At 42.7% G+C, this 18,092-nt stretch overlaps 1 protein-coding gene across 2 annotated transcripts in view; it reads left to right on the top strand.

The window, feature by feature from the left end:
• The window catches only part of Ncoa3 (nuclear receptor coactivator 3), an 84,366-nt gene that overhangs the window by 29,651 nt on the left and 36,623 nt on the right, over window positions 1-18,092 (top strand). For both annotated transcript variants that reach the window (XM_051186161.1, XM_051186152.1), the window contains exon 2: window positions 10,981-11,061. The gene's annotated coding sequence lies outside the window, so the exon portion shown is untranslated. The remainder of the gene's footprint in view (window positions 1-10,980; window positions 11,062-18,092) is intronic.

Below are 18,092 nucleotides of genomic sequence, written 5' to 3'. Positions count from 1 at the left end.
TGTCTGCTAGAGTGACTGACTCTTCACCTTATTTTTAGAGACAGGGTTTCTCACAGTACCTGAAAGCTTGCTGGTTTGGCTGGATTGGCTGGCTAGCATTCCCCAGGGCTCCTCTGTCTCAGCCTCCCCAGTGCTATGATTTATAGTGTGCTGCTCTGCATGACTTTTGGTGCTGGGAGTCCAACTTAGTCCTTGTGTTGGTCCAGCAGTCACTTACTGATGGAACTCTCTTCTCAGTCCCAGGCAGATGTTTTGCAAATATTTTTCTCCTACTTCTGTGGATTGAACTAAGGGCCTTGCATGTGTTAGGCAAGCATGCTACATCTGAGCTTGACTTTTAACCCTTTAAAATACTTTCCAGGTCATTATTAAGATCATAGTACAACTGAAAGACAGCCACAGTGCTCACAGCTTGCACAAAGACCGTCTGTTGGTCCTGTTGGTGAACATGCAGTGACAGCACCACTCCCCTAGTTTAGTCTAACTAGGGTTGATTCCCGGAATGTGGGATGGCTTGTGTCCTGGGCAGCTACATAAAGGTAATATAAGACACAGGCGTTCTCAGATTGGACTGTAACATGGGATGTAGCCTGTTACCCCCTCCATTGCTGGAGTGTAGATAGGTATGCGCCACCACCCTTCGCATTCTGGTGATGTTAACTCTGGTTGTTGGTACTTGCCGTCTTTCCTACTGCATGGTTGCATAAGAGGAGATGCTGTTCCATCTGTGGGTGCTGAGTATCTGATTATGGAGATAGCCCACCCTCCTTCAACTTTCACCCAGTCCCTTTAGCTCCCTTGGGCTCACTTCCTGAATTAATAGTTTTGATTTTTTTGCTGAATGCTGATGTTTTAGTTCCTTCAGCCCTTCTCCACTTAATGCCCGTCTCTCCCCTGGGAGAGCTTCTCTGTGTGCTGTTTGTTCTCTGCTTGTTGTGGGTATCTGTGGTTAGTCAGTGGGTTGTTTCACTCCAAATTATGGCTGTGGCCATCTGAAGCTTAACTGATTAGGGTCAGGCTCCCCCCCCCCCCCCAGATTTTATTTTTAATTATGTATGTTTGTATGTCTGTGTGAATGTATGCAGTGTGTGTGTGTGTGCGTGCGTGTGCGTGCGTGTGCGTGTGCGCGTGCGCGTGCGTGCGTGGGAGTCCTGGGGATTGAATTCAGGGTTGCTTAATAGCAAGCACCTTCACCTACTCAGCCATCTTGTCAGCCCCAAATGTGGTATTTTGGATTCTGGGCATTACTGGATGGTTCAGTTGTTAAGAGTGTTTGCTGCTTCTTCAGAGCTTCAGAGCTCAGTTCTCAGCATTCCCTTTGGGCTTCAGCTCTGATGCCTTCTTGCTGCCTCAAAATGTGCACGAACACACACACAAACAGGCAATAAAAATGAACTAGGATATACTGATCCCTTTAGCTGGATTTTGGGTTACCCTTGGGAAGTTCTCTTTTTTTAAACTTTAAGATAGATTGCCATTGTTGATCACTCACCCCTCACTTTCTTCCCCCTCCAAGACAGGGTTTCTCTGTGCAACAGCTCTGTCTGTGCTGGAACTCACTCTGTAGACCAGGCTGGCCTGGAACTAACAGAGATCTGCCTGCCTCTGTCTCCTGAGTGCCAGGGCGAGGGGAGGGGGGGGGTTAAAGGCGGGCACCACTACCTCCTGATGTCACCCCTTACTTTCATAACTTTAGATATTCTATTACCTACAGGCATCATACAAGCTGATAAATCCAGTAGACAGGGTTTCTGTAGATAGCCAAGACCACAACCATTAAGAATTAATAACATCAGAAATAAAAAAAAAATGCTTTCTATAGTGTGTGTGTGTTTTTTGTCTGAATGTATGTGTATATAGAATGTATGTGTATATACTATGTGAATGCCTGGTGCTCGTGATCTTAGAGGGCCTTGAGTCCACTGGAATTGAAGTTAGAGATGGTTGTGAGCCACTGTGGGGTCTGGGAATCAAACCTCAGTCCTCTGAAAGAATAGGTGCTCTTAAAGGCTGAGCTATATCCAGGCAGATTCCTGAGTTCCAGGCTGGCCTGATCTATTGATCCAGTTCCAGGACAGACTCCAAAGCTACACAGAGAAACCCCATCTAGAAAAACCAAAACAAACAAAAAACAAACAAAAAAATAAAAAAGAAGAAATAGGAAATCTTAAGCCAAATATAAGCTTAAAGTCCTAGCACTTGCCTGCAATTTCAGCAGAGGGATCCAGGAAGATTGCTGTGAGTTTGAAGCCATCCAGCCTTACATAGAGAAATTATGTCTCCAAACATTTTTTTTTATAAAAGTTATTAGGCCTATTCAGCTCCCCCCCCCCCCAAGATAGGGCTTCTCTGTGTGTAGTCCTAGCTGTCCTGGAACTAGCTCTGTAGATCAGGCTGGCCTCGAACTCGGAGATCTGCCTGCCTCTGCCTCCTGAGTGCTGGGAGTTAAAGGCATGAACCACCATCACCCAGTTCATTTTTTGTTTTTTGAGACCCTTCACACTGTAGTCTTGCCTGACCCAGAACTAGCTCTTGAGACCCACATTGGTTTGGAACCAGCAGTAATCCTCAGCCCCCTGTATGCTGGGACTACAGATAATTACCACCAAGCCAAAAACCTTACTCCTCTGTGTGTGTATGTATGTGATTCAGCTAGACTACAAGCTGTGCAGCCACCCCAGGAATCCAATTGTGTGGCGATATATTAAGATTTAATTAAGCTTGCTTGAAGGTTCAGGATGCAAAGCCAGCCACAAGCTATAGAGGTCAGGCAGTGGTGATATACACCTTTAATCCCAGAAGCCATATTAGCTAGCCATAGAGACTAGGTGGTGGTGATACACACCTTTAATCCTAGGATTTATGAGACAGATGGATCTCTGAGTTCAAGGCTACCCTGGGCTGAACAAGAACAAATCAAAAAGGGAATTAGAGCTCACCCCTTTTATCCCAGCTCTAGAGAGGTATAACATAAAAGACACCATGTTTCAGGCTGTGTCCTAAGATTTAGTCTCCATCCACATTGAGGAGAGGCAGCAGTCTGAGGCTTGGTGGACAGCTCATGGAGACAGGTCAGCCCTTTCAGTATGAGATAGAGGTAAGAGCCAGTGGCTGGTTGCTTTGCTTCTCTGATCTCCACTTGAAGCTGAACCCCCAAATCTGTCTCCGAGTTTTTATTAATAGTGCTACACAATTGTCCCCAGGCTCTGGAATTATAGGCTTGTGCTTGGGTTTTTACATGGGTGCTGAGGTTTGAACATGGGTGTTTTATTTTGGGTCATCTCCCCATCCCCTTTTGTAGCATGCAATTGTATATATATTTCCGAGCTTGTGAGCTGTATTTATTCTCCCAATCTGTACTCTGAAGCAGAGTCTCCTGGACCTAAGGGAATGTCAGGAAGAGGAGAATCTACCACTCAACCTGCTACTTGATTGAAATAGGCAGGACCAGGGATGGCATCTTACATAGTCTTTGTTAATTACCCTCAAAATAACCTGTCTCATTCTAAACACAGACTGAATGAAGTCAATAAAAGACCCACACTTAAATGCATGATCCAAGTGTGGTGGTGCATACTTTTTTAATCTTACCATTGGGGAGGCAGAACTCTGAGTTCAAGATCTGCTTGGTCTCCATAGTGAGTTATAGGCCATAGTGAGACCATCACCAAAAGAAGTAATTAAGAGCACATGCTTTTGCACCAGAACATTGGTTCAGTGGTTGAGAGTAGTGGCTGTTCTTCCAGAGGACCTGGGTTCAATCCCTAACACACACGTGGTAGCTCCAGAGAATCCTATGCCCTCTTCTTGCCTCTGTGGACACTGTACACATATCTACAGACATGCATGAAGGTTAAAACGCCCACCATAAAAAAATTAAAGCCCCCCCCCCAAAGTCCTCTTCTGGCTTCTGAGTGCTGAACATACACAGAACACGAACAGGTAGAGCATTCACACATAATCAAACAGACAAAACCACCACCAATAGACAGTACATTATATAGGAAATTTAGGAAACCCCACATATACAGCCCTCATCTCAAAACAAACAATGGAGTCAGGAGATGGTTTTGGGATCATAAATGCTTCTCCCTTGAATTTGGGGCGAAGATGACAGGTTTACACTTCAGCTTTTCCAGTTACCACCCGTCCCTTGGTTGCTTTGGCTAGGAACAAATAGTGGGCACTCTGCTATAGAGAAGTGAAAATAGAGGAAGAGGCTAAAGACCTTCCCTTCTGATTGAGGCCCCTTTGACTTTTACCACATTCCTGAGGTGGGACACTGGGGATTAAGCTTCTGTCACACAGACTGGGAGGGACTTAAACACTGACTACAGGGCTAGGCCTGGTGCTCAAGAGTTCCTGTTCAGTCTCCAGTGTCACAAAAGAGGAGCAACCACAAACCCCAGAGCAGTGTGTTACGCTCTCAGTTCTTTGGAACGACTTTCTTAGCCACAGCCACTAGTAGTTCTCTGAATCCAGGGCTCCTCCCTGTGTGGACAGGGCTGACTTCCTTTTCCTAACATGATGTAGAAAGCCCTTTTGTTATAAACTCTTAAAAATAAAAACTATATTTTGTTTTGTTTTTTCAGGACAGGGTTTCTCTGTGTAGCTAGAGCTGGCTGTCCTGAAACTCTCTGTTTAGACCAGGCTGGGCTCAAACTCATAGAGATCCACTTGCCTTTGTCTCTTGAGTGCTGGGATTACATTTTTAAAAATAGGGGCTTTTGTATTAATCACACAACTATCATAAATACAACTTAGATGTGGAGGCTAAGTCAGGAGTATCATGAGGTCAGTTCCAATCAGGATGAAGTGGTGAGTTCAAGGACAACTTGGACTTCATAGTGAGATCTTATTCTACATAAAAGAGACACACTGCAGTAGAGTCACTGGTGGCCTGGGAACGCAGAGCAGTCGTTAAGGCTCCACACCCAGCTACATTCAAGCTGGGCCTAGTGGTCTACACCAGGGGTTGGTTTCCATTTTGAAGCTAGTCTGGAAGACATAATGAGATGAAATTTCAAATCTAAAACTATAGGGATCTGGAGAGGATTAAGAGAGAGTTTGAGGAGGGGAAAATATGGTCAAAATATTGTATAAATTTTTAGAATTAAAAAAAAAAAAAAAGGCTGGGTGGTGGCGGCACACGCCTTTAACCCCAGTACTCTGGAAGCAGAGGCAGGAGGATCTCACTGAGTTTGAGGCCAGCCTGGTCTTGGAAAACTATAGCTAAATAAATAAATAGACAGGTAAGGTAAATTAAACAAGTAACCAAGAAACCCACATGGGTGCTTTTCTGATTGTAGGTGTCTGGAACATCATAGTTTGATTGTTATTTGAAAAGTAAAATTAGACACAGAACCCTTTTATAAAAGGCTGTTATAGACAATTACAGGAAGGTGCAGGTTTCCTGACTCTGCTTGGTATGCTCTAGTTCTCTGCGCTGGGTGGGACATATAGGCCGGGTATGGAGTGTGGTTAGGTTTCCGTGCTGGGCTATTGATACTGATACATTCCTGTTGCTGAGACAGGATGTATTCTACTTGCTGTTAATGTATACTGTGAGAATTTTTAAGACAGACACAATGACATTTGCATAATGCTGACAAGTAAAAATTCTGTCAGAATAAAATGGATTATTTTCTAATAAAAGTTTTTAGATTTTTGCCTTTCCTGGTTTCAGGTGAAGGAACTATGAGTCTAATTCTGTTTTCTGAATCTTCAGGTATTTGCACCCTAGGTTCAGGTCATCCTTCTGGGCTACTTAGTTTAATTTGGTGTCTGGTATTATTTGTATAGTTCTAAGTAGTTAAAAAAAATTTTTTTTTGCACATTATCAGGGACATGTTAGAAATAATATTGACATGAATACTATGCATATTGAATTACATTTGTGTGTTTAAGTATTAAGAAATAGAAGTATTTTTCATCATTATATGCCAGGGTACCAGGATCTTGCTAGCATAACTGGAAATGGGATCTATCGGAGTGCTAGTAAATACCATCACCCACTTTCTCTCCCAGCCACATGCTAGTCTGCCTGCAGCTGCAGTGGTAGGCATCGTTCAGGAAGTGACCTTGGCTTGTATTAATCAAATTCAGAGCAGACACAAAAGCTTCTGGCTAACATGCTGACTTGATGTAAAATTTTGTCGCATCCATTTTCCTTTAAGATGAGGCCCTCCTGTAAAAAGAAAACAAATTAAATGCTTGAGCATAAGCTGTGTTAAAAAGAGCAAACTAGATATTTTAAAATCAGACTCATGTTCATAAATCTATATCATGGGGGTTTGGAAGTTATTAGAAAATGATGTGTTATAATTCCAAGTCGAGAAAGATGTGCACCATCACGGATTTTACTCATGCTCTGACCCTTGCACATCAAGTTACTCTGTAGATTTTCTGTGCCATGAGAGCAGTATGCTGTGTTCTGGCTTTTGGCAGTTGTGTAGTAAGTGAGGTACTTTTGTATAATGTTTACTTATGTTGTTTCAAAAATAGCTGGTATTTGATACTCTTGGTTTGGATAAAAAACTTTCCTATATGTGATCATTTTAGCAGCCAGTGGTGGTGCCTGTATGAGCCTCAAATCTAGGTTTGTAAAACTGCAAAAAGTTAACGAATTGGTATATCAATGAGGGAAATACTGCATTCTGTAAATTGACTTATCTACAAATTTAGGATTTAGTAGATCATTTTGCTAAGAGTTTGTACAACTGTTTCCTCTTTATCTTGTGTGCTTCAAGGAGTAGTGGCTCACATCTGTAATCCCAGCACTTTGAGGCTAGGACACAAGGATTGCTGCTGGGGACTATAGAGAGAGAATTTTTTGTTTTTGTTTTTCAAGACAGGGTTCTCTGTATAGCCCTGGCTGACCTGGAATTCTAGAGAGACTGCCTTAAACCCATCCTCAACCATCTCTTTCAAAACAACAACAACAACAACAACAACAACAACAACAAAAACCCAACTCAAACACCAAATCCCAAGTAGCAGTGCTGAAGTAGCTGAAGTAGCTTCTGGGCTTCAGCATCCTCCTGCCTCATTTCCCTGGGTGGGTGTGGGTGGAGGAGAAGAGTGTGCACAAGTGTGTGTTTGCATGCAAGTGCTTGCCTTCCCTGCTCCTTGTTAATACAGAATGCTGACAAGAGTAGTGACTGTAGTAATCCATTGATTTTTTTTTTTTTTTTTTTTTTTTTTTTGGGCATTTGCCGGAAACTTGTATAAAAGCAGTCAGGAGGACTGCTCTGTCTATTGCCAAAAGGCCTTTTTAGTTTGTTGCACGGAGGGCTGGCTGTGCTGGGTCCTGAAGGACTTGGCCAGAAGGGTACAGGGAAGCTAGCTCAAGCTGTATTTCTGTAGACTCGCCTTGTGAAAGAAGGAAGGCACACTGCAGTTTGTATCAGTGACCTGAGGGGGTGGGACCTAACCACTATAATGGGCTTCATTATGGAGTTCTCCTTTTTAAAGGAGAACTAAACTGGCATCGTCTTCTATCTTTGTAGGTTGTTGGTAGAATTGAAGCCTCATGGAGGAAAATCTTTTCTTAACCTTCAATCTTCCCTGATTAATTCTTTGTCTTTACTAGCATTATCGATTGGTTTATTGGATGCTCTTTAGATAAAGAAACCCTGACTTGAAGGAGAGGGTAATTATCAAATCATTTTTCTTTTGAAACCCCCGTTTAAAATAAAGTTGTCACCTGAACTTAAGGTGTTTAATGCCTTTTTTACTTTTCCTGCTTCTTAAGGCCGCAGAGGAATAGTGGCAGCTTTGGTAGCCAGGGAGTTAATGCTCCTGCAGCCCCAGGGTCAGCGCAGTCTCTGTTTGCTGATTGGCTGCTAAAAGGTGAAATTGAAACCACTGTAAACTTTTGACCCTGTAACAGTTCCTGTGGAAAGCCTTCTACTGGTGGAGCCTGCTCACCTCCCATCCCCACTCCCACCCCCCTTTGCTGTATTTGTTTAGTGTGATCCTGCAAGGCTCCACAGCTTTTCAGAGAGGGAAAGAGTGGGTGAGAAGGAGAGAAAGCGAGAGAGGGAAGAGGGAGAGGGGAAGCTCGGCTGAGCAAGCAGCTGCTCGCAGCTTGCTGACATGCTGCTTCCCTTCTGATTAGACCTTTACTAGCTTGTGCCCAGCCAAAGCTGTGTCACCAGTTCACAGACCACCGCTCTGCCGCTAGGGTTTTGTGGTCTTTTTAGTCTCTAGGGATTTAGAAGCAGAATAGGGAGCCTGTACAACTTTTAGTTAGATTTTGAGATAAGGTCTCACTATGTAACTGGCTAGGCTCATGCTGGAATTAAAGGTGTGTCTGTTGCCACACCCAATATTTTTAAAAAAAAGTTTTTTATTTTGTGTGTGCTGGGTTAGCATGCACAGTACTGGTTTTCATTATGGCACTTTCATGCATGTGTGCCATTGTGCTTTGCTCTAAGTCACCATTTTCCCCTACTGCCCTCCTCCCCATCCACTGTACTCTGTGAGGCTGTAGCCTGTGTTTGAGCAGAATACCTGGCCTTGCTTTCTGGATGTACTGAACTAGAAACTCACTTTCGATTGCCTCTATGCATTTTATTTATGTATCCTGTCTTCCATACTTTTAGACAGATGGCCAATATTTTCTCTTTTTTTCTGTTTTCCCTTCCCTTTCCCTCCCTTCCTCCCTTGTACACAGGGTTTCCCTTTGTAGCTCTGGCAGTCCTGGACCAGGCTAGCCTCTGAGATTCACCTGCCCCTGTCTTTCTAGTGCTGGGATTGAAGGTGTGTGAGGCTTGATGCCTGGCTGCAAATGGCCAATATTATATAAGGTGTTATTGGGAGTTGGTAGGCTGGCTCAGTGAGTAAAGGTGTTTGCTACTAAGACTGAGCTGAGTTTGGGTCCATGGTGGAGGAGAGAACAGATTTCTGAAAGTTATCCTGACTTTCACATTTCTCTCATGGGGCACATAGATGCGCGGACACACACACACACACACACACACACACACACACACACACACACACACACACACAAGCAAGCATGTACATGCAGGGTTGTCATGGGCCACAGGGACACACACATGCATGAATATATGAGTAATAAAAACATCTTTTAAAGTGTTTTTTATCCTCTCTGACTTTTTGGGGGGTGGTGGTCACGGAATTGAATCCAGGCTTTTGTGCACGCTGGCAAGCCCTCACAGTGAACTATGTCCCCAACCCTGTTTTGTTTTTGAGAGAGGATTTATTTGGTTGGCTTTGTAGCCCAGCTGTCCTGGAACTAGACATCTCCGTACCTTAGCCTTTCCAGTTCTGGGACTGCAGACACATGTGGCTGTGCTTGTCTCTTTTGCCATTTAGTGTGAAGAATTAACAATATAAATTTAGGTAATATTTGCAGAGATTGCCTGATTTCACTAGTTATTTTTGGCAGAGACAAACGGTTTTGGATTTGTCTTAACTTTACTTTTTTTGTTTGTTGTTTTTTAGACAGGGTTTCTTTGTGATTTTGGAGGCTGGCCTTGAACTCAGAGATCCTCCTGCTTCTGCCTGAGTGCTGGGTCTAAAAGTGTGTGGCCCCAACCTGGCCAATTTTACATCTTAATATCTCCTACTTTTCTCCATCTCTGCCTGTAGCACAGGCATTGATGCTCATCCAGTGCTCATCATGGGTATCGCTTTTGTTTCAGAGACTTAGTACCTGCTTGTGCCTTGCCTTTGCGTCCTCCCCAGTTAATGGTGGCACCGTGATTTCTTTTTTATAATATTTCTTTTTATTATTTTTAATTATGTATGTATCTGAATATGAGTGCAGTGCTACCTGAGGCCAGAGATGCAATATAGGGGTTACAGGTGGCTGTGAGTGGCCTGACAAGGGTATTGGGAAACCAACTCAGGTCCTCTGCAAGAATAGTGTATGCTCTTAACCACTGAGCCATATCTCCAGCCTCCCTCCTTTGATATCTTTCTCCTTTTCTTTCCTCCTTCCTCTCTCTTCTCTCCTTCCTAGCTGGTCTGTACACTTTTAATCCCAGCTCTTGGGAGGCTGGCCTCAAACTCATAGAGATCTGTCTGCCTCTGCTTCCCAATAGCTGGGATTAAAGGTTTACAGGTTTACATCACCATATCTGGCCCATGATTTCTTTATATTGTCTTTTACCTGTACAATCCTGGCATCCAGTAGACACAGAACAAGCATTTCGTTGCACAAAGTCACTTCAGGAAGCTGGCTTTTCCTTCCTTCCTTCCTTCCTTTCTACCTTCCTTCCTTCCTTCCTTCCTCCCTCCTAGAAAAGGCTATTTTTTTTTTTTTTTTTTTTTTAAATTCAAGTAACTGCAAATAGGTAACCAGAGGGGGAGCCCCAGGCTGGGGCCCTTACAGGACAAGGGGAGAAGGTAGTCTTATACCCTTTTCCCATCAAAGTACTCCCCATCTGCTGCAGCATCCAAGGGGCAGGACCCCATCTTCCCTGGCGTGGGCTGGTTGGTAACCAGCCTGCTGCACTCCAGTCCCGCTTCCCCATAGAGTGCCTTGGGGAGGAGACTATAGGCAGAAAGAGAGGATAAACTTCTGGTGCTGGTAGCAGCAAGGAAACTGCTTTCAAAGGCTGTTTGCCATGCCTGTTGCTTTCATTGTACCTTTCAGGTTTTCAGGTTGGCTTTGCCTACGCCTAACATAACTTTCCTTATAATGCAGTAAATGAGCATAGTAAATGGTTTGAAGTCAGACTGATCCTTTCTCATGTGCATCAGCATGAGTGGTAGTGCACAGTATAAACCCTGCTGTCTTCTATGACGATCACACTGTGAATGCAGAGCTTAACTTTTTCATGAAAATTACAAGTATTGATAGAGCCTCCCAGAGGAAGGAGGCAGTGTGCATGGTGGCTTTCTCATGCTGAAGGGAGAGATGGGGATAATTCTTGCAGGACTAACATCTATATTTAATTTGAAGAAAAGACAATAAAATTCACCCTCCTCCTCTTTTTTTGTCCCTAGGATCAAAAGATTTGCTGAACAGCGGACTCAGAGATCGGTAAAAATAAGCTCCTGCCTGAACTTCACTGACTGGGCTGCCAGGTAATCCATGCAGTTTCCTTGGCTTGATCGCTGCAATTTTCTTTTTTACTGAACTGCCTGAAGGCTCTGCCTTCTGCTTTGTGGCTTCAGCTTTCTCTGAGCTTAGTGTGCAAGTGGACTTGACTGAGTGAACATTTAGGAGGCTGCTCTCCCTGCATGTGGGATAGGAGGGAAAGCAGCCCTGCTTGCCTCTCTCTGTGTGAATATTTTAAGGTTTTTGGTTAAAATTGGAATCTGCCTGGCACAGCACTGCATGATTTAGTCCCCACAGCGGCAGGTCAGCCAGAGCTACAAGGTAAGCCCTGTCTAAAAAACAAACTGGAATCAGCCCCACCCCATGTTTGCTGTTTTCCCCAGGTAGCTTGTGCAGACAAACGACATTTTATCTAGCCCCATTCTTAACCTTTAATATTACATCACAGTAGTAAAACGAGAATAGAAAAACCTGCCTGATCACTCAGAAAGCAGTTGTGCTTTGTCCTGCTAAGTTAAATTTGTATTTTCCTGTCAGTTCTTGCTTAGTCCTGAAATCTGGGTCTTTGACTCCCACCCTCCCTAGATACATTTTCTAAACAGGCTTCATCTGCTTTGCTATTTTCCTGTCTTTTACTTTTGTGCCACTTTCTGTTTCTAATTTTAGCCCTCTCTAAGTCAAGAGCTGGTAACTTTGAGCAGCAGTTCTACTCATGTCCCCTTGCCGCTTCCTTCTCTGCTGTTTCTACCCATTTTGCTACAAGATTATCTTACGTTCCCTTTCCTGTTTACAGAAAAAAGGGACGGTGCCTAGGGTACCACTCAGCATTACAGCCACCATCTGAGAATGCTCAAGACTTCATGTGTTGGAGCACTAGATGAAACCCCACAATTCTTTAGTGACCTATCCTGATTTCCTTTTGTATTTATGTTTCTTAATTGATCTAGAGAACGTGTCCTTGTAGATTCCCTCCTTGCTTTTTATTCTATCTGGTCCTTTGACCTATTGAATAATGCCACCTACAGTCAGTATAGGCCTTCACCCTGTCCTTTGACGCCTACTTGCCAGCTCAGGAAGAGATTTCACTGATCTCCAGAGGTACATGGTGCACTAGGCACTGGTGCCTCAGTTCAATCAGACTGTCAGTCAAGAGGAGCCCTCACAATGTAGTAGATACAGAAATAGTTTTTAGTTGTCTTTTATATATATATATAAATTCTAAAATTCTAGCTCTAAAAATTCTCCTGATGGGTTGGTGGGATGGCTCAGCTGGTAAAGACATGTGCTGCCAAGCCTGACAACCTGAGTTTGATCTAGACCCTTATGTTGGGAGATGTCCCCAAGATGTCCTTTATTTACATGTACATTATGTTCCCTTTCTCCATGCAAAATATCATTAAAAGTTGTCCTGGTTATAGTGAATCAGCGTGAACAAGAATATCACTGGCACAGGAATGACTACTAGGCTTAAGGACTGTATTTATCCCTGCCCTTCACTTTAATTTGAAGAACATTGCTTTGATTGTATGCCATCTTACTAAAATACAAACTCCAGTGATGGGGACTTAAAGAGGACACTGCCTTAAAGCCAAACAGCGTAACTGTTTTTCAGCCTATTTTGTTTGGGGTGTATGGATCATTTAATTTTGCTAGTTGCTTGCCTAGAGAGTGACTCTCAAGCATAAAGCCGGGAAGCACAGCTGGCCAGTTTTGTAATAGAAAAGCTAGTGGGATAGGGCTGTGGTCTTTCTGTAAGTTTTCATAATGATCAATCGGGTTCTTTCCAACTGAGTTTTTGTGGTTGACAGATTTAGTTCATCATGTAGAGACTCTCACCTGCTAAATGTTTCTCTCCACTTATTAAAATACTATGTAGCTGAGGCTGGCCTTGAACTCAGTGATGCTTTTCCTTCTGCCCTTTGAGCACCGTTATTGTGCTGAATGTTTGTGGGGATAAGTCAAGAATGTTGAGTCATCACATGCCTGTAAACCCCCCAGCATTGGCAGGCTGAGCCAGGTCTCCATGGTGAGTTCCAGAGCAGCCAGGAACCATAGACTTATGTGCAAAAGCCACACTTAAACACCTTCCACCGTACTTTAACCCCACCAGGTGGTAGGATGAAGTTTTAGTAGGTGTGATTAGGATTATTATTGCGGCTCTCAGGCCTCTCCTCCAAGTTAACAAAAAAAAATTTTTTTTTCTTTTTTGAGACAGGGTTTCTCTGTGTAAACCTGACTGTCCTGGAAGTCGCTCTGTAGACCAGGCTGGCCTCAAACTCACTGAGATCCTCCTGCCTCTGCCTCCTGAGTGCTGGGATTAAAGGTGTGCACAACTACTGCCAAACCCCAAGAAATCTCTTTTGGTTATACCTATTCCCCTCTGTATTCCTCCCCATATTCTCTTTCTTAAAAAGAAATCTTGAATAAAGTCAAAACGGAGCCGCTTCTAATGGCAGCTCTTGAGATTCACAGTAAGTGGCTTGCTAATCTGGAGGGAGAGCGAGTGAATCCCTGGTGTGTGGCTCAGGCGTCCAGTTCTCGTTTTCTTGTGTTATGCTGATGGGCACTGAACTTCACCAGTTGGTAGTGAGTTTGTTTTCTCTCTGTTACAGTTCTTTCTTCTAGCCCACTGTTCTGTAGGATGAAATGGGTGGGAGTTTCTCTGAGGCTGGAACTAGCTCTTGCAGACCAGGCTGGCCTCACAGACATCTCCTTTCTCTGCCTCCCAAGTGCACCACCAACACCCATCGAGCATTATTTTATATGTTGGTTGCTCTGATGATTTATATAATGAGTATGGGTGTTTGCCTGCTTGTGTCTGTGCACCATGTGCATGCAGTTCCTGCAGATGCAAGAAGAGGGCGTCAAATCTGGAGTTACAGATCATTGTGAGCTGCCATATGGGTGCTAGGAATCAAGTCCCAGTCCTTTGTAATAGTAATGTGTGCTCCTAATTGCTAAGCCATCTCTCCAGCTCCTTGTTTAGCTTTAAAATAACAGTAACAATAAAAACAATAATACCCATAAATATTGGGTCTAATATACTTTTAAAGTTGAATAATGGTTTATAAGATTTGAATTGCATTCTGCATAATTAATTTTTCTCACAGTTTTTACATGGCTTCATTAGGATTTTTTATATTCAGATCTGAGATCTCTGTCCGCTGTTGATGTAGCAGCACATTTCGTGCTCAGCCCTCTAGTTCTGAAGCCTTTACTAGGCAAGCAATCCACTGCTGAGCTATACCCCCCAGATTTCTCCTCAATAATTTTCTTTTGACACAAGATCACAGCTCATATTGACCTTCAGCCTAGCTGGGATGTCCTTGAACTTTGGATCCTCTTACCTCTCAAGAATTGGATTACAGGTGTGTGTCACCACCCAACACTTCAGTTTTTCAAAGCCCTTAAAACCAGTTTTTACACTCAAGCTTATAACTACAATTTAAAACTTGCACTGTAATTTTGGTGAATCTTCTATTTTAAGACCAGTCAAATGGTCTTGTTACAAATGGAAAAGCCACAGCTATTTTACTTGGAATGATATTACTTTTTTAAAAAATCTTTTTATAAAGACTTTTTAAAATAACTATTTACAGTTTTAAAAAAATTATTTATTGTGTGTACTGTGTTCTGTCTGCTGTTGTCTTTGCAGGCCAGATGATGGCAGCAGATCTCATCACAGGTGGTTGTGAGCCACCATGTAGTTGCTGGGAACTGAACTCAGGAACTCTGGAAGAGCAGTGCTCTTACTGAGAATATCGCTTTTTTTTTTTTTTCCCCCCCTTCTTCTTCTCCTGAAGCAGGGTTTCTTTGTATGGCTGTTCTGGAACTCACTTTGTAGACCAGACAGGAGGCCTGCTCCTGCCTCCAGAGTGCTGGGATTGAAGGAGTAGGCCACCACTGCCAGGCACTTTTTTTTTTTTTTTTTTTTTTTAAAATTTTATATATATATATATCCTCAATAACTCTAACTCCCCTTAGAGCCCCTTCCAATTCCCTTGTCTTTTTAATTTATTAATTTCACTATTATGATGATGATGAGACAGGGTCTGCCTCACATTGTAGTATAGGATGGCCTGTAACTCACTATATATATATATGATTTTTTCCCCCATTACGGGGTTTCTCTGTGTAGCCCCAGTTGTACTGGAACTGAAGACCAGGCTGGCCTCGAATTCATGTACATCCACCTGCCTCTGTCTTGACTACTGGGACTAAAGGCATGTGCTCCGCCACTGCCAGGCAAGCATGGCTGGAATTCCCGGCAATCCTGCCTGAGTCCTGTGCTGGGTTTGCAGGCATGAGCCACCATGTCCAGCAGTTTTGGTTCTAAAAGAATCTTTCATGAGAAGCAGACTGCTGATACTGATGTTATGTATTTGGAATGTAGTGTGAAGTTATTAAAGCAAGAACACGGATACATTTATTATTTTAAGCTTCAGTATTTTGAATATGTTGGCATTGTAAGTGGCTTTTGGGCCAAGAAGATGGCTCAGTGTGGGAAGGTCCTAGCTGCATGAGCCTGACAACCTGAGTGTCATTTCCATGACCTTGGGAAAAGCCAGGTGCAATGGTGCACAACTGTAATTCAGCACTCCTAAGGTGAGATGGGAGGTGCAGATGGACGTAGCCCCCTGAAGCTCCAGGTACAATAGATGGCAGAAGCAGGAGACTGCCTTAACGAAGTGGGCACTGTGCTGTGCTATGGCATGTACTTTGGCACGTGCACAAGTAAGCACTGTCTTTAAGCCTTTTGAGATGTGATTTTGGTTATGATGCCCTGGGTAGTCTGTTACTTGCTCTGTAGTTCAGGCTGGCCTCTTGAACTTGGGGGAGTCCTTCTGCCTGAGTTTACCAAGTACTGGGATACAAGAGTGCACTGCCATGGCTAACTGAGCATAGATCACATACTACACAGGATGCTTTAAAAAGAAAATTCCTGTCAAGTTGTTTTGTTACTGAAGTAAGACTAGCAGTTGGGGTAGTTTCCTTTTAAGTATGACGCTCTTGTAACATGTAATGAATACTTTAGAAATATACATTTATTTTTTGGGATATAGGGTCTTTCTATAATAGCCCAGATTGTCCTCAAACTTTTTTTTTTTTAATCTCTGTATTCAAGTGAGGCACAACTCTTGACATGCAAAATTCAACTTTTTTAAACACAGATTTTATGATTACCAATGTTTGCCTGCATGTGTGTATGTACACATGTGTGCCCGGATTCCCTGGAACTGGGCTTACAGATGGTTGTGAGCCATCTTTGGATGCTGGGAAATGAATGAACCCAGGTCCTTGAGCAAGAGCAGCAAGTGCTTCCAAACACTGAACATCTCTTCAACCCTGGAATTCATCTTTGGTCAATACAGTCACTATATTTTCTATAGAACTGGATAAAATTTTTGGTTTTGTTCATGAGAGTTTTACAAATACACAATGAACAAATACACACACACACACACACACACACACAAAACTGGATCAAGGAAAGGGGATGAAACTCAAATGGTAGAATGCTTGCCTTGCAGGTATGCATGGGACTCTGAGTTCTACAAACACACACTGAATAAACGTACAAAACAAGCCTTCAAGTCAGAGATAATATACGTCTTATAGTACCTAATTTTGAGAATTAGGAAATGTGATTGATCTAAATACCAGCCTAACAATTTGGAGAGTGAATTGATGTAAATAATCTGCTTTATACCAGTGTTATAAGTGGTTGTAGCTAGTAGGGGCCACACTTGTAATTATTTCCTTAGGATTCTTTGTTTCTAAATCTATTTTCAAAAGAATGTTAGACTGGGTGTGGTTGAACAGTCTGTTAATCCCACATTCGGGTGGTAAAGGCAAGTAAATCTCTGTGAGGCTAACCCTGTCTATATAGCAAGCTCCAGCCCAGTCATAGTACACAGACCCCGTTTCAAAAGGGAAAAACAAAGGTACAATGATATTGGAAACCTATACTTGTGACCTTGGGTAGAATTTTCTGTGTGTAATCAGTACATGCAGCTGGCTGATTTCAAATTGCCTTTCCTAGCTCTTGCTTTGTGAAATAGTATGTATCAGCCAGGAGAGCATGGCAGCTGACATTGATCAAGGATAACAAGAGTCTTATTCGTTTTCACATTTTCAAACAACTTTTAAAGCTTTCATGTGCACATATGCTTAACATATGTTTCTAAGCTTAAATAAAGTGTATTACTTATCATTAATAAGAGAAACTAAAAATTCTTAGTGGGTATGAAACACATCGTGAGAATCTGAAAATGAATGGTGCTGGATGTTTGATCAATTTCCGTGAAATTTTCTATTTGGTCCAGTTTAAGACCATTTGTGTAAAAATGCAACATCTTCACATAGTGGTCTTGCAATGTCACCTGTGAGCCAGCCCTTTAATTTCCATACACTGAAATGTGACCAGAATGTAGAAGAGGGAATTAGAGGAATGTAGCCTTGCAGATCAACCGGGGAAAGGTGCTCTCTCTGGAAGATGACATGAGTAGAATTGAAATAATTTTTAATTTTGTTTCCTAGCTTTTAAAATCTAATTGTGGTAGCTAAGAAAGAATGGAGTCCGTAGTGTGTTGGCAGCTTGGTAAGGAAAGAAATGCTCTTTGTGGTTGGCGCAGGCCTCGGGTACCCAGATACATCAGAATCTTAGTACCCTTGGTGTGCAGCTCACACTGGCTGCAAGAGCATGCTCTGACTGCAGAAGACACAGTGTCCCACAGATATATGTAATCCTACCGTCTTTGCATTTCTACACATGACTCTGCAGGCTTCACTTCTTAGTCTTGGGAAGGAAGGTAAAGATTAATTACCTTGAGTTAATTGCATGAGTTTTTATTTGGGTTTTTGATAAGTTGTTTCATGAAGAAATGTAAGAATCCTGAGTCTCTTGGCATTAAGAAAAAAAAAAAAATCATTCTTTGAGTCAGGGTCTCTTTATATAGCCCTGGCTGTCCTGGACTCACTGTGTGGATCAGTCTGACCTTAAACTCACAGAGATTAAAGGCTTGTACTGTCATGCTCTTGGCTTTTTTTTTTTTTT

Source organism: Phodopus roborovskii, unplaced genomic scaffold (genome assembly GCF_943737965.1).
Source record: "Phodopus roborovskii unplaced genomic scaffold, PHOROB, whole genome shotgun sequence".
Lineage (NCBI taxonomy): Eukaryota > Metazoa > Chordata > Mammalia > Rodentia > Cricetidae > Phodopus > Phodopus roborovskii.
The sequence above is the reverse complement of the archived record's forward strand: the minus strand, read 5'-3'. Positions and strand labels throughout refer to the sequence as shown.